Source organism: Camelina sativa, chromosome 3, assembly GCF_000633955.1.
Source record: "Camelina sativa cultivar DH55 chromosome 3, Cs, whole genome shotgun sequence".
Classification (NCBI taxonomy): Eukaryota; Viridiplantae; Streptophyta; class Magnoliopsida; order Brassicales; family Brassicaceae; genus Camelina; species Camelina sativa.
Window position 1 is genome coordinate 21,580,925 of NC_025687.1, and position 18,409 is coordinate 21,599,333.

The 18,409-nt window shown below is 38.4% G+C and overlaps 1 pseudogene; it reads left to right on the forward strand.

Moving 5' to 3' along the window:
- Positions 14,922 to 16,449, forward strand: LOC104779181 (annotated as a pseudogene).

Sequence of the window (18,409 nt, forward strand, 5' to 3'; positions counted from 1 at the left end):
CGCATATATAGTATTATTGTGCTTCAAATATATTCCTATCAAAACAGAAACAAATTCCTTGCATGAGAGAAACTTGATTAGCAGTCATCTTTTTTTTTTCTTTTGATATGAATTTTAATTTCGTTAAGTTAATAAGGAATACAGGATTTTAAAGTGATTTTCAAAAATTGCTTAGCCAACTTAGATTCTACTTTTTCCAAAAAAAAAATAATAAAAACAAGGTAGAAGAAGAAATGAATCAAGATTCAGTGAGCCAAGATTTGCCAATTTCGTGTCACCCGAGCCTTTTATTTTGTGCTTAACAGATGTCCTTTGCTTTAGCATGCAAGTGGGGTTTAAAAGAATTTTATTCATTTCAATTTGAGCATTAGGATTATATTTATCGTATCGTGTATATTTGTGTATATCCTTAGATTTGTGATCATTTCCTATATAAGTTAGAACTTAGTGTGTGTATATAAAGGCAAAGTCAGTTAGCCATGTCAACAACAGTGAGATCTTTCCTACACTCGATCCATCTTTACAACTCATCTACCAGTTACAAGTTTACAACCCAACACATTCCCAATACTCCGTCCAGGTGCTTTGCGCTTGAGTTGGAAAAGCGGAGTTACTTGGGCTTACTACACCAATTACTTTAGGGCTGGAAGTTCTAGCATGGCAGTGGGCTTTTGACCCTATCAATTACAGACACCATCAATCATTTTTAGATGCTATATTAATTCCAGCGGTATAAAGTCAAAAAAGGAAACATTTACTAAAATGCTTATTTTTTTCTTTTTGAGGAACCACAAATCTAACTTTAATCCTTAGTTGCACAAAAAAAAAAAACAAACTTTAATCCTTAGTGATCGTGTTCGTCATTTCTCATCTTTGTCAACTCAATTTTTGGCCCTTGTAGCTTCTTAGGTCCAAATCTCACTCTATTTATTGATGACCTTTATTGAAATCTATATCCGTCTCTTCAAAATCTCTGAGCTACTAGTGTATTCTTTACTAATTTAAAACTTCTTTTTTTTGTCATATTTTATATTTTATGATTCCAAATCTCAAAGTTATTTTGAAGTTTCTTTGGTTATTGGGTGATTGATAGTAAGGCTGTGAAGGCTGTAACTACATTTTAATCTCCTTACAGTTTATTTTCTTCTAATCATAATTTTTTACCTTTTCTTTTCTGTTTAAAGTCATCAGACTCATCACTGTCAGTACTTATATTTTTTTCTTTTCTTTTCTTTTTATATTGTTTTCTAAAGCCAATTGTGACAGAAAGAAACGAAAAAGTAAAAACCTTCCTTAACCAAGTAGTAATTAAAAATTATGTACAAATCTATATGTATTTTTCTTACATAATACTCTTGATTAAGTTAATCATTAAAAAATGCATCTTTTGAAATCCATTTCTTATCACTTTTATTATCTATTTTTGACAAACTTATAATTTATAGTATAAGTTAAAAGTAAAATAAATATCCCCATATATAAATCACATAGGATTTGTAGGTAGTCTAAGGTATTATAAAACACAGAAAAAATAACTTTAGGCCACCAATATGTCGCCACTGCAAATAATATTCCCATAAGATAAAAAGGCAACCTTTTTCTAGCTTACTTTTCTTCTTCGACAAGAATATTTCATAAACAATAAAGAAATGTAGACAATATGTATAGCGAACGTGTCGTTACAAATCCTATGTGTCAAAAAGTTCACTGCAATGAACTTGTGTCATTCTGAACTTGTATCAACAGGTCACACTCCTTGCTGAGGTCAGAAGACGACGGGAGTGAGTCTAAACTTTCTATTAATTTTTGTTCCAACCTATAAAGAGCCCAACAATAATCTTATTGTTACATCAAACTTCTGTGTTCTGAACTTGCTCTTACTACATTTGATATATAATTTCTTTTATCCCATTATTAATAAAAGAAATTAAGAAGTATGGTTTCTGTTACCGAATTTGTTCACTTCGTAGATGACAATGTATGTGGAACGTGCATTGGAGGCGTCGTCACTAGAAGCGATCAAGCATTTGAGTGTGCTCACTCTGTTTATGTAGAAGATGGTGACAACGATGATGACGATATCTATGACTATGCTCCAGCAGCATGAATGGATCATATATATAAGAACCATGATTTTGCACCTGTTTTTATATATTTATGATTTTTTTTGCCTAGGGTTTCTTAATGTTAGTTGATTTAACACTTCTTTCACTATGTCACTTAATTAATATATGCTTCTCTCGAATACTCTTTTTGTCTCACGTTACGGAAATGAACGAGCGAAGTTTCAAAGCAATAATGTTTCATTATACACATACGTGCACCTGATTATTATCCTACCAATCGTTACCCATGCTGCATGCACACTGTATCTTGCAAAATAAAATAAAAAGTGGGTTATATAATTCTATTTCCCAAATTATAACTTTACAAAGGATAATTTGAGATATGAGATTGGTCTATCAAGAGTAATGAGGACTTGATAAAGAGTCTTCAATGATGGAAAACATACAAAGTATTATACCAAGTGGTCTAATAAGATAAGTTATCTAAAAGATTGAGAGTGAGGGAACCATGTACTTATGGCTGTAGGATCACTAACGTGAGGAACAAGTCCTTAAAATTGTGTGATATCCTGAGTGATAATGTGCATGGTTCTGATTTGGATCTATACATCTAGCATTACTCTTTTTTTCTTTTCTTTTCTTTTTTGTCAAACACATCGAGCATTACTCACCTTCCGGTTTTCACAAGTTATCGGTTTTAATAAAGACTGAGGATGCAGTTAATAATAACTCGTAAGGCTGTAGGAGTTTTAATCTATTAAATGATTACATCAAATCTCTGGCAGCATATATATAGAAACAAGCACGGGAGGTGCAAATCTAAAATTGTTAACTTAATTTGGGTTTTTTTTTTGTTTTTAAAACAAACTATAGAAAAAACAAAACAAAAAAATCTAGATTGATTAAATTTTTGTGCATTGTAATTCTACCTATAAACTGGCAGTTCAATTTTTTTTTTTAAACAGCAACATTAACTTTTGAATGAGTTAAAATATATATAGGATAGTCACAACGATATTATGAACTCGTTGATATTCTCTTGAGCATTACATATCTGCAATGAACTGTTTTCATTTTATTCACAACTCATGAGAACAACTAAAGATATGTTGAGAAAATTAAGGAATTAACGATATCAAAGGAGATCATTAATGTCAACAATGCAAATAAAAAGCCCGAAGCAACAAAATCACTACAACAACCGATTATCTACGGTTTGGTCTAGAACTAAATGTAATGAATCCACTCATGCCGCTGGAGCGTAATCATAGATACCATCGTCATCATCATCGCCATTTTCTACATATGCAACCTTACGGTCTTCAAAATATCCATTATTACAAGTCAAATCAACTCGGATGCATGTTTCACGTACTTGGTCACATTTGCACAAAACAAACTTGGAAACAGAAAACGACATTGTCATTTTTTCGGTTAGTGAAGAAAAGAAAACACTGTATAAAGTTAATGTGACACAGTCACAGAAAGAGGTTTACGAGGTTGGTGAAGGAATGAGAGAAATCGCTAGGATATTTATATGTGCAACAAAAAGGTTTGAAAAAATCTGGACTCATTGTGTCTTCAGGTCAACCTCAGTAAAGAGTGTGATATGCTTAAAAACAACTGTGCTTGGCACAAATAGAAGACTGCTTTTATTCCGACACGTAGAATTTGCTTCCGACACCATGTAAAGCTAGCAGCACTGACTGATTCAATTACTTATACTAAAACAAAATCCTTTGTTTATGGAATTACCAGTTGGAATAAGAAAATTAAATTTGTTTAAAGCTTAGCTTAATTTTCAAAAAAAGTGTAAGCATATCCAGAGAAAATCTCTAAAAACATTTGTGAAAATAAAAGTACTCTTGATCCGAATTTAAATTTTGAAAGATTTTCATTCCAGTCCTAATGAGTCATACCCCGACAGTTTCCCCAACATCTACAAATCCATAAGATAATTTTCTAATGACTTATGAAGAGTTTAATTATAAAATTATTGCAGAGACTTTCTAAAAAAAATTAAAGTTACATTCTAATTTGTTTCTTCAGTTTATATAATTAAATGGAAAAAAAATTCTTGAAAAAAATATTAAACTATCAAGAAATCGCATAAACATATTTTTTGGATCCCACCAGCAAGGTTTGTGACATGCTGATATAAAATTGTTAAATGGCACAATATATATTACGAATCACTTAAACTTTTGTACTTAGTAATATCTACAAATCAGAGACAACTACCTTTTGGCTTTTACACCATTATGTTGCCACTACAAATGATATTCTCATGAGATAATTTTATTCTTTGAAAAGAATATTCGATCTATAGAACGTAGCCAAATAAGAACTGTAAACCAATATATGTGGGCAGACGTGTCAGAATAAATCCCATGTGTCAAAGAGTTCATTGTAAGTCGTAATAACTATTGTGCCATGCCAAATTTATACTACCATATCACACTCCTTGCTGAGGTCAGTAGAGGACGAAAACGAGGCTAAACATACATCTGTGGGAAATATACTTAAATGATTATTATGTTCAGTGTTTACAATATATATATAGTATACAGGTAAAATTTTAGGATAACTTAATTACAATTAGAACCTCATATTATACTACGTTTACACGCCCCCTCAAGATGGAGGTAGGGGGCGAACTCCAATCTTGCTATTCAAAGTTTGAAAACGTGGTCGTGGTAGAGGTTTGGTGAGAGTGTCGGCTAACTGATCCTGGGTGTGAATGTGAGACACACGGAGAGCACCATCTTGAACGTAACCACGAACAAAGTGATAATCAAGGGCAATGTGTATCATGCGTGAGTGGAAGACGGGGTTAGCACATAAGTACGTAGCGCCCATGTTGTCGCAGTATATGGTTGGCGGTGACGGGAGTGTGATGCCCATCTCAGTGAGGAGATTGCAGACCCATCGAAGTTCAGAAGCCGTGTTTGCTACTCCTCGGTATTCGGCTTCAGTAGAAGATCGAGCTGTACCTTTTTGCTTCTTGGATGACCATGAGATAGGATTACTACCAAGATAGAGGATGTAGCCATTGGTAGAGAGATAGTCATGGCGATCACCGGCCCAATCTGCATCGGAAAAGGCATGGAGAGTGAGAGGTGTACCGGACCGGAGGAAGATCCCATGTGACGATGTTCCAGCGAGATAACGGAGTATACGCTTCACGGCTTGCCAGTGCAGGTCAGTGGGGTTGTGCATGAATTGTGACAGGCGATTAACCGCATAGGCGATATCAGGACGGGTGAATGACAAGTATTGGAGCATACCAAGAACCTTGCGATATTCAGTAGCATTCACCAATGGCGTTCCAGAAGCAAGTGTGAGCGGAGGTGACGGAGCCATTGGTGTGGAAACAGGCTTTGCAGCGAGCATCTTTGTTTTGGTCAGGAGGTCAATGGTGTACTTGCGTTGCATTAGGTGTAATCCGGCAGGTGTACGAATGGCCTCAATGCCTAGAAAGTAGCTGAGAGTGTCGAGATCTTTGAGAGAGAATCTGGTGGCAAGCAACGTGATGATGTGCGAGACGAGTTCAGGACTACTACCGGTGATGAGGATGTCATCCACATACACAAGCATGTAAGTGATGTGTCGACCCTCCCTATGAATGAAGAGTGATGCGTCCGCAAGTGAGTTCTTGAAGCCAATGGAGAGAAGGTAGTTGCGTAGTTCGTTGTACCAAGCGTGTGGTGCCTGTTTAAGGCCATAGAGAGCTTTGTTGAGGCGACAAACATGGTGTGGTCGATCCGGATCAACGAAGCCGGGGGGTTGAGCAACATAAACTTCATCGTCTAACGTTCCCTGAAGGAAGGCATTGTTGACATCAAGTTGGCGAATTGGCCAGGAATGATGAACCGCAACATCAAGAACCGTACGAATGGTGGTGGACTTGATCACCGGACTGAATGTTTCGTTGTAATCACGGCCTTGCTGTTGCTGAAATCCTTTGGCGACAAAACGTGCTTTATACTTGTCAACTAAGCCATTAGGAAGATATTTCGTTGTAAAGAGCCACTTACAGCCTACGAGGTTTTGTGACGGATGTGGAGGGACCAAGTCCCATGTACGAAGACGTACCAAGGCATCGATCTCGGCGCACATGGCTGGGCGAAACCGTGGATCCTGAAGAGCTTGTGTCACAGTCGTAGGTTCCGGCGAGTGCGTGGTAATGGCGGTGTAGGTGAGCTTTTTGGTTGGTTTTCGGATGTTGTTTTTGGCACGTGTTTGCATGGGATGACTATTGACTTGAGGAGGGACAGGATTTGGTAATGGTGGGGGATTGTTGGGTTGTGGTGGTGGGGGTGGAGTGAGCGGTTCTGGTGGAGGTGTCGGAGTAGTTGGTTCCGGTGGTTGTGGTGTTGGGTTCGGCGGTTGTGGAGATGGGGAGGGAGAGGGAGATGGTGTAGCGGGGAGCGATGGTGTCAATGTGGGTGGAGGATTTGTGTTGGTACGTGAATCATGGGAGCATGTTGGACCTGGTTGGGCTTGTGGTTGTGTAGGTGGGTTTAGGATGGGATTTATTGGGCTTGGAAGTGGGCCTGGTATGTTTTGGGAGCCCGCTAGATTGTCACAAGTTTGAGTTTGAGTTGAAGGACGGACCTGTGAGCGGGGAGACGTGGGTGGCATTGGCCGGCGGTGAAGGTCCAAGCTTGGTGGGACCGGCGACGAGTGTATGGGTGGAGGGCGACCAAGGGGAATGACGGTGGCCGGCGGGTCCAATGACATCAGCGGAGATGGAGTGTGAGAGGCACAAGTTGGTGGTGTAGCAAACGGGAAGCTGTGCTCGTCAAATGTGACATGACGAGAGGTGTAAATGCGACCGGTGCTGGTGTTCAAACAAAGATACGCACTTTGGTNTGTAGTTCATTGTACCAAGCGCGTGGTGCCTGTTTAAGGCCATAGAGAGCTTTGTTGAGGCGACAAACATGGTGTGGTCGATCCGGATCAACGAAGCCGGGGGGTTGAGCAACATAAACTTCATCGTCTAACGTTCCCTGAAGGAAGGCATTGTTGACATCAAGTTGGCGAATTGGCCAGGAATGATGAACCGCAACATCAAGAACCGTACGAATGGTGGTGGACTTGATCACCGGACTGAATGTTTCGTTGTAATCACGGCCTTGCTGTTGCTGAAATCCTTTGGCGACAAAACGTGCTTTATACTTGTCAACTAAGCCATTAGGAAGATATTTCGTTGTAAAGAGCCACTTACAGCCTACGAGGTTTTGTGACGGATGTGGAGGGACCAAGTCCCATGTACGAAGACGTACCAAGGCATCGATCTCGGCGCACATGGCTGGGCGAAACCGTGGATCCTGGAGAGCTTGTGTCACAGTCGTAGGTTCCGGCGAGTGCGTGGTAATGGCGGTGTAGGTGAGCTTTTTGGTTGGTTTTCGGATGTTGTTTTTGGCACGTGTTTGCATGGGATGACTATTGACTTGAGGAGGGACATGATTTGGTAATGGTGGGGGATTGTTGGGTTGTGGTGGTGGGGGTGGAGTGAGCGGTTCTGGTGGAGGTGTCGGAGTAGTTGGTTCCGGTGGTTGTGGTGTTGGGTTCGGCGGTTGTGGAGATGGGGAGGGAGAGGGAGATGGTGTAGCGGGGAGCGATGGTGTCAATGTGGGTGGAGGATTTGTGTTGGTACGTGAATCATGGGAGCATGTTGGACCTGGTTGGGCTTGTGGTTGTGTAGGTGGGTTTAGGATGGGATTTATTGGGCTTGGAAGTGGGCCTGGTATGTTTTGGGAGCCCGCCAGATTGTCACAAGTTTGAGTTTGAGTTGAAGGACGTACCTGTGAGCGGGGAGACGTGGGTGGCATTGGCCGGCGGTGAAGGTCCAAGCTTGGTGGGACCGGCGACGAGTGTATGAGTGGAGGGCGACCAAGGGGAATGACGATGGCCGGCGGGTCCAATGACATCAGCGGAGACGGAGTGTGAGAGGCACAAGTTGGTGGTGTAGCAAACGGGAAGCTGTGCTCGTCAAATGTGACATGACGAGAGGTGTAAATGCGACCGGTGCTGGTGTTCAAACAAAGATACGCACTTTGGTGGGAGGAGTAACCAAGAAAGACGCAACGTTGAAACCGGGCATCAAGTTTGTGATGCGCATATGGGCGCAGCCAAGGGAAGCATGCACACCCGAAGATCCTGAGCTTGTGGTAGTTAGGAGACTTGTCAAAGAGTTTCTGGAATGGTGAGACAGAGTTGAGAACCGGAGTGGGCATGCGATTGATGAGGTACACGGCGGCAGTGAATGCGTATGTCCAATACGACGTAGGCATTGATGCGTGTCCAAGAAGTGTAAGACCGGTCTCCACAATGTGTCGGTTTTTCCTTTCAGAGATGCCGTTGTGTTCAGGAGTGTGTGGTGGAGTGGTAAGATGTGCAATGCCATGAGCGCTTAAGAAGGGACGGAGAGCGATGAATTCCCCGCCATTATCGGAGTATAACGTACCAATCTTGGCGCTGAAGTGATTCTCGACCAGGGCAGTGAACGCAATGAAGGTCTCCTTCACTTGGGACTTCTATTTCAGCGGATAGAGCCATGTATATCGGGTGTAGTGGTCTACAAGCACAAGATAGTATTTAAAATTGTCCACCGATGTGATTGGAGATGTCCAAACATCAGAGTAGAGGTATTGGAGAGGTGTGTTGGAGGTGATGATATTAGAATAAAATGGTTGCTTATGGCTTTTATTAATATGACAGTCAGAACAAGACATGTCTTTTTGTGTAGACGAAGAAAGCGGAAGAGTAAACTCAGAATAAAAGCTTTTAAAACAGGTAGGGAAGGGTGACCTAATCTACAATGCCACGATGAAAGACTCGGCTTGGAGGTTGGTGAAGCAAACATCGAGACCGGCGGATTGTCTAGCCACTCATACAACTCGTTTCTAGTCCTCCCTTGGAGTAACCGGTCCCCCGTGCTGGGATCCTTCACCTGAAAATTTGAGGGAGAAAATTTCACAGATACTTGGTTATTGTTGCACAAGCGATAAACGGAAATTAGGTTTTTGTGAATATTTGGCACAAATAAAACATCTCGTAGGTGTAAAGGACGAGAAGATGTAGAGAGAGAGGTGGAACCGGTCTGGGAAATGGGAAGTGTTGACCCATCGGCGATAGTCACGCCATCACCTCCTTGGTACGGTTGGTGTAGTGCCAAGTTGTTAAGGTCCGATGTGAGGTGGTGTGTGGCACCGCTGTCAAGAACCCATGGGGCCGCACCGTACGGAGCCGTAACAAGGTTTGCACGGGGCTGCCACGGAGCATACGAGCCTGGTGATGGCTGAGAGGACTGGGAGGTGAGTTGGAGTTGCAGCTGTGAACACCGACGGGCACTATGACCATGAACGCCACAGATTTGACAGCGTCCATTGTAAGGTCGAGGAGTGCGTTGATCTTGTCGAGGAGTGAACTGCGGGTTCTGTTGCCAGTGTTGGTTGGAGCGGTTGTTGGTGTTGCCTCGATTGTTGGAGTGACTCCGGTTGTTGTTGTTGTGCCGGTTGTGTTGTGCAACATTCGCGGTGATGGGAAGAACCGAGGCGGAATTGGTGTTGGCGAGAAGATTTGCTTCAAAGAGGATCAACTTCTCGTGAACTTCAGGGAGAGAGGGAGTGGTGTCACGTCCTTCAATCTGATTGACAACCTGCTGGTAGTCATCAGGGAGACCCTTGAGGAGTTTGGCGAGTTGATCATCATGTTCAACAACTTTGCCAAGAAGCGCTAGCTTGTCGTACAAGGCAACAAGACCTTGAACATAGTCATCAATGGAGCGAGTTCCTTTCGTCCATTGAGTAACTTGGTTTTGCAACTGGAGGATGTGGCCACAACTCAGTTTGGCGTAGGTGGCGGTGAGGGTGGACCAGATCTCGCGTGCAGTTGTGGCACGAGAGAAAATGGGTAGAACGGAGGTGGAGATAGCTCCAAGGAATGCACTGTAGACAAGTTTATCTTGTCGACGCCAGAGGGAGAACGCTGGATTAACGGTGGCATCAGCTTCGGTTATGGTTGGGGTTGGGACCGTCACGGTACAAGGTCATATCCATCGAACAAGGCATGGATCTGACGACTCCACATGAGGAAGTTTGTTGTAGTGAGTTTCATGGCATTAGAGGTGTTGACATGAACCAACGAAGTGGTGTTCGTTACAGCAACGATATCGGCAGTGGAGAGGTTGGATGTGGACATCTCGTGGAAGCGAGGGTGGAGGCGGCGAGATCGAAAAGAAAAAAAAAAGGGTTTTGTTTTTTTATTTTATTTATTTAGGTATCGAAGGCTCTGATACCATGTGGGAAATATACTTGAATGATTATTATGTTCAGTGTTTACAACATATATATAGTATACAGGTAAAACCCTAGGATAACTTAATTACAATTAGAACCTCATATTATACTACGCTTACAACTCAAACCAATCTTTTGTGTGTTTTCATTATCTCTTCAACGCTTGAGTTTGTATTTCTTTCTAAAGAAAAGAAAAATGATTTTTGTCTCCGAAGCTGTTCTCTTCCTACATGAGAATGTCTATGAAACATACAGTGGAGTCAACATCAATGATCACGTATTTGAGTATGGTCAAGCAGCATTAGTAGAGAACGGTGACAACGATGATGACGTTATCTATGATTATGCCCCAGCAGCATAAATGGATCGGATCAAATTTGATTATTCCCATCACCTCCCATAAAGGTTCCTAAAGGTTCCACAGGTAACCTGCCTTGAATAAACGCAGAATGATTGCTTCAGATTAGATTAGGGAATACCTTTTTGATTATGTTTTCCAGGATCTAAGAGACGACCTTGTAGACAGTATTGAGACAATCTATTGGCCTGAATTCTGATATCCTTTGAACGTTTGGTGTTTTTGGAATCAAAGAGAGAATTTTGCGTTACACTTCTTCAAGAGCTTACAAGAATTGAAAAAATCCAAGACTGCATCAATGATAGACTAACCTACTGTTTCCACTATGCAGCCATTCCACACAATACACATCCGGACCATGAGCTTTGTTCTTTGATAGGGAGAAATCAACATTATTGATTTCCTCTGGCATAATAGGAGATGACATAGACTGAATCTCATCATGTGAGCATCTTTGAGACATGAGCGGAGCAATTTCTTGGACAAAAGCCGTTGAATTGAACCTTTTTTGAACGAGGAGCTTTTGATAGAACTCAATTGCCAAGTTTTGAATACTCTGACTAGTTTCCACAATCTAATCACTATCATCAAGGAAGAAGATTATTTCATTCTGAGCTTGCGAGAACGTATTTATGGAAAAACTTAGAGTTTTTGTCCCCTTCTTCAATCCATCAAATCCTTCATTTTTGTCTTAGAAAAGACTCCTCCGCATTTGCTAGAGTACACCATTTTTTGTGAGTTTCCTTTTCTTGCAGAATCTGACGAGGAGACGAGGTAGAAATAAGGTTTTGCTGACATTGTAGAAGAGATGTGTAGGCCTCCTTCACTCGCTTTTCTATGTCTAAGTAATTCTCCTTGCTTAAAGATCTGATCATCGGCTTAAGATCCTTAAGCTTCTTAGAGAGTTTCAACATTTTAGACACATCAAACTCAGGTCATTCCACCATAGTTTAAGAATCCACGTTCACCAAAGACAGCCAGTGAGGAAGGGAAATATGAAAGTTTCAACATCATTAACCACTATTCTGTCTATTTTTTTTTTGCTACAAGCCCCACATCCTACTTATATGACCATGTGAAGGTGTTGCCACAATAAGGTAGGTCATATAGAGCAGAGTTGGTGAAGCAGCGATTGAGATCCATCATACCACTTGGGAAGGAGTTTGGATCTGCATTGAAGTGTACATGAGGGGACAAAACTTGGTTAAAATCCTCAAGAACAGTCCAAGACTTGTTTGCAACAGCTGAGAAAAGTGATACATGTTCCAATTCTGCCCAAAGTAGTTTCCTAGTCGCACTGCTGACAGAGTAAGCATAAACCAAAAAGACAACAAAATCCACAACAACCAAAAGGCAATTTAACAAGGCAAGAGATCATCTGCAGCAATTTACTGAGAATATATCCAGATCATACCAAGATCAGAAATATCTTAATTACCTTCAAAAGACCAGCCTGGGAAAACGTTAGTAACTATACACTGCGATTTCGGAAGACTTACATGGATTTCTATAAGCTCACCAAAAAGCGGTTGATTATTTTTCAACCATTTCTAAAACTATGCCGCTTTACTAAGTTGTTAAATCCTCTTACAATCCAACAAAATATATCCATATAGGATATGGGTTTAGAGGTTTAAAGGGCCTCCAACCTTAGCTTTATGCAGCTTTTGCCTCATCATTCGCTAAGAGACAACCTTCAAAAATAATCAGTTTAAACTTCCGGGATATCTTCTTCGTCAGAGAGACTATCATGACTTGAGAAAGAAATGTCACCATCTGGTTCAAATTCCCTCACCGAGCCAAAAGGTACCACTACCAGCCAAATCCTCTGGTCTCTTTAGAAACGCCTGGGACTCTCCAACGCTCTAAGCTCGTCCTGGGCATTCGGCAGGCTCGGTTATTAGGGTCGGTTTTGGGAAATTTTGGTTTTTGAAAAATCTTGCCGAATTGAACTGAAACTAAATTCGGTTCGGGCCGGTCGGTACTCGGTTTTTTCGGGTCGGTTATTAGGTTTTAAATCAATTCCGAATTGTCACCAATTTTTTCTAGTTCGGTTAATTTGAACCGAATAAACAAAAAAAATTAAGATAATGGACTAAATTAACAAAAAAAATTTACAAACCACCAAAATAATAATGGACCTAATATACCAGCCCATAACAAACTAAATCAATCTGAAAACAAGTTCAAAGTGCAATAGTTACAAGCCCAAATGGCCAGATCCATTAGGGTTTTCCAGAAATGATGATGTGTAGCTGCGACCAACTAAGACGGCGAGCTGAGATGCAAAGATTAACGGATCCTAGGCATGCATTTTTCCGCCTACCATCATCAAAGCCACATGGAATCCGATTACATTAACAAGTAGAAGTAAAGATCATCAAACAACAATTTAGATCTTATAAGAACGAAAATATAAATCTTTAATAAAGGATGAACATATCTATTTAGGACTTACAACGACAAGAACACAAACACAACAAAGTAAAAAAAACTCAAAAAATTAATGGATAATTTCTGATTTGAAAGTTGAAACTCAAAACCCAAACTTCTCCAAATCGAATAAGAAGTTATCAAGATATAGGAAGAGATAACAGAAGAAAGAATGAAACAATAATCCAATAAATGAATAAACAAATAAACCAAAAATCCACTCTAGCAACCTATTAGAAGATAGACAACACATCAACGAGCCACTAGAACATCCTCCTCTTCATAGCCTTGATTCCACGATCATACTTTATGTTTACCTGCACCACAAACAACAATTGAGATGCATAAGTATTATCAAAAATACTCAGTGAGGCAATAATCCCATCGAAGGGCTATCACACAAGCAATGAAAACTCCACATGCATCAAACAACAATCACCAAAGTTCACTTATCTTTTCGCTCAAGGGTCCTGAGAGAACTCCACAGTTAAGCGTGCTTATGCTGGAGTAGTCTTAGGATAGGTGACCTTCCAGAAAGTGACTGTCAGAACTGTCCAAATGAGGACAAAACACAAGGAAAGATCATGTGGTGATTTATAGGGACGGTAACAAGTCTTTAAAACCTTCCGAACGTAGCAAACTGACCGTCGGATATAGATGAGCTCACGGGCCTAGTGAGAGAACGTAAGGCCCATCCAAAAAGTGGACCCATGGACTGAAATTGGACATGTGGCCCACTAAAAAATGGCGATCGTGGCGTTACACTAATTAAGAGGAATAGACATATCCAAGTATTTTCATTTTTTAGTGCTGATGATGATGTAAAATAATGTACAGTACTTTAAATTTGAAATTTGGAAAAAAAATATATAGATAGTAATAATTTTAGAAAAGCATAAATGATAAATCTTCGCAAACACTAAACACAAAAAAAAAAAATTATAAATAGAAAACATTATCGATGGCGTGGACAAAAATATCAGAGTTAGATAAACCGACTTCCAAACTGTCGGTAGTCTTTAAATGAGCCCACAAAACCAGTTTCCAAACAGTCCAACTTTTTATTTTCCTTTTCTCCCCTCAATTCAAAACCTTACTGAAAGCAAAGCTAAACGCAATCAGATATTACAAATAGAAAAACTTGTATCGTTTACTTTGTACCCAAAAAAAAGTTCATTTTAAATTACAATTTTTTATATACAACTTAAAAAGCTTGTATCGTTTACTTTGTACTAAAAAAAAAGTTAATGATAAATTACAATTTTTTTTGTTTCTTTTTTGTTTTTGTTTTTGGACAACACAATTTATTTTTGCTATTTATATTAGTCTTCCAAAAAAAGGAAAATAATCTTCTTACGGTCATAGACAGAAATAGTTTCACAAGAAAATGGTTTATAAACGTGACCTTAAATGATTATAAAATATTATTAGTATAATAAGAGTATAAAAGTTTCCTAATAGTCATATTATTTCTAATTATTTTTTGTGGAGTACAGTTGGCTAAAAGAGTTGAGATATCTCCTTGACATAGTCCAAGATGAAAACTTTGATTTCAAAAAGAGTAATGTATTTGAGTATGTTTATGTATAATCCTTTGAATTCAGTTCATCATAAATGGTCAAATATCTATTACTTTGTTTGGAAATGTAATTAATAAAAATATTTTAATTTTCCTTCTTCTTGAGATCACATCTTTTTTAATGTTAGATCTGATAAAGTAATACCAAATGTATAGTCGCAAGTAAAAAAAAAAAGAAGATGAAGAAACAAGTTCCAAGGCTTTGGGTTGTCATCTTAGCTGCGTTTGTGTTCTGTCTTTTCGTTCTGTTTCAAATCAATAAAATAGATTTGATCGAAACAAATCTCAAAATCACTCATCAAGTAAACAACTTCTTCATCTCCATCGCTGCTTCACATAATCAAACTCTAACTCTCACCAGGAATGCGGATGAGCGTGATGGAATCGGAGCAAAACAGCCTAAGGAAGAAGAAGAAACAGATACTTGCGCCGGAAGGTACATTTTATATGCACAATCTTCCAAGCAAATTCAACGACGACATAATCAAAGACTGTCGTCCACTCATCAAATGGTTCGATATGTGTCCATTCATGGTCAATTCCGGGCTCGGTCCACAGGTTTCGGAGTCCGAAAACACCACAGCAAAAGTCTTAACCGTGGAAACCGGTTCTTGGTACTCAACAAACCAATTCTTGCTCGCGGTTATCTTCCGAGAGAGGATGAAACACTACGAGTGTTTGACCAACGACTCGTCTCTTGCCTCAGCGGTCTACGTCCCCTTCTACGCGGGGTTCGACGTGAGCCGTCATCTCTGGGGGTACAACGTAACGGTGAGAGACGAATTGGGGATAAAGCTGGCTCAATGGCTGAGAGAGAAACCCGAATGGGGAAAGATGCACGGTCGAGATCACTTCTTTGTAACCGGACGGATAGCTTGGGATTTCAGAAGGGTTCACGAAGAAGATTCAGATTGGGGAAGCAATCTGATGACATTACCAGAATTCGCAAACGTGACAATGTTAGGTATAGAAACAACTGCTTGGGCTAACGAGTTTGCGATTCCTTATCCGACTTATTTTCATCCAAAGAGCTTAACCGAGATTTGGCGATGGCAGAGGAAAGTGAAGAGTGTGAAGAGGAAATATTTGTTCTCGTTTGTTGGAGGTCCAAGGCCTAATTTGGATGGATCTATAAGAGGGAAGATCATAGAGCAGTGCCTTGCATCTCAAGGTAAATGCAATTTTCTTAACTGTAATGTTGACTGCGATAATCCGGTTAAGATTATGGAGGTGTTTGAAAATTCGATTTTCTGTTTACAACCTTCGGGAGATTCGTATACTCGGAGATCGATATTTGATTCGATTTTGGCTGGTTGTATCCCGGTTTTCTTTACACCTGGTTCGGGTTATAACCAATATATTTGGTATTTCCCTAAGGATTATACCAAGTACTCGGTTTACATACCAGAGAAAGAAATGAAAAATGGAATGGTTAGTCTCAAGATCGTGTTGGGTATGATTGATGAGGAGCGCATTACGAGGATGAGGAACGAGGTTGCGAAGATCATACCGAAGATAATATATACAAAACCGGGATTGGTTGGACCGGAGAAGATCGAAGATGCTTTTGATATTGCAGTGGATAAGATTCTTGAGAGGGTAGCAATGGTTAAGAAGATGATGGAAGAAGGGAAAGATCTTCAGAGTGAGTATTCACAAGTAAAGGATTTGAAAAAACTCGAGGTTTTATTAGAAAAAATTGGTTAAGATATTAAAAAGTGCTTAAGACATTATTGTTTATGAATGCACTGTCAGAATTTATATAGCATGTTGAATCACCTTTCAGATGCAATTTGCGATTGTAAGTACATTTATGCATACATTACAAGTTTACAACCTTTTATCTTTCTCTTTCTTTAAGATATTGAGCAACCAAACAAACGATATGAATATAGTCTCTCGAAAAAACATAAGTAGAACCTCTATAAATTAATACTTGGTAAATTAATAACTTCTATAAATTAATAAATTTCTCTGTTCCCAAGTTGAGACTAATGTAATTTTGGACACTATTCGATAATATAATAAAATAATATTTTTTTTGAAAATCTTTTGTAAATAAATGGTCTCATCAATAATATAAATTAATAATTATATAGAATTATCCAAATATATGTATATATCGACACATTAATTTTTGTTAGAGTTCCTTTTTGATATTTTTACTGTATAAAAATCTTTTGAGTGCTATCGTCAAAACATGATAATTGTTATTTTGATTGTAATTGATTTTATAAAAATATCAGTTATAACCATTAAATCTTGTTTTAATTTTTTTTTACCAAATTAGGAAAATCTCTGTATAAATTAATAATTAATTTATCGAGAAATTAAAACCTCTATAAATTAATAGATTTTTTGGTCCCAATATTATTAATTTATAGAGGTTTTACTGTATATAATTTAGAGAATATTTAATATTTGGATTTTGATATATAAATTAGAATGTTTTAAACTAACGACAAGACAATTTGACTTTTCGTTCTCAAGAATTTTGATAGCTTAATGATATAAATGGGAGATATGTAACTAAAACCATATATTCAAGGTCATATATACATGAAAAGTGAAATGGAGAAGCATATCACACACATTGTGTCAAAAGACATTAGCTAGGAATCAATTAAAGTATTCAACAAATAATATTCTACATCAATTCATGAATGAAGGTTCAACCATTTGATTTTGACATCTAATTTACCGGTTTTTGAAATGTTTCTTTTATTTTACTTGGTGTCATCATTTTTTTTTTTCTTTTGTTAATATAATAATATTGACATGATGAGTTTTGTGGTTTATAAAGTATGTGGAATTAAACTTTCACATGATTATTTTGATTTTTCATACAAAAATCATTATTAATACTTAAGCTAAAATATGATTGGTCTTACAAAATTCTGACATTAACCCTATTACAACTCAAATTTAAAAATTAAATTCATGGACGTGAAGTTTTCGAAGGCTAAGAGCATAATTGGTACAACATACATTTAAAATTTGTAGCATGAATATCCACCTAGTTGTAATAAAATATTAAAATCAAATGCTTAATTCATAAATGATTGGTTTTTCAATGGAATATCAACCAATTACACACTTTCTCATATTCTTTTTATAGGTAATATATCAAAAAATTCTAAAATACATTTAATGAGAATAATGTGAACTAAGAGTATATAAATAAATCACATTCACATAAACCTGCAAATAAGTAAGAATATTACATTCATATAAACTTGTTTCATTATTCATCATCTATCATCTAAATAATATCTATCATTTTCTTTTTTTTTGCTAAAAAACTAAATTCAAAAATTATAAATTAAATATTTGAAAAATTGCGATAGAATTATTTAAAAATTAAAGGTAGTTGATATAGTAGTTCGATTTTCCAAAAAACAACTAACTGAAAGCAAAGCTAAACGCAATCGAGACAACTTCCTTTTCTCGCCTCGCAACATCGCCAACCTTCTTTTCTCACTTTCACCCTTTCTTCTTATCATTCTCCATTTACTCGTTCAACAAGTTCTATTTATTTGCTTTTAAGATTCTCTTAATTTTGTGTTTCTATGATATATAAAAAGAGCTTGAAAACGGTCATCTTGAAATGGATATTGACTTTGAGCAAAGATAAAGTTCAGAATGCTATTAACAGTCTTAAAAGGAC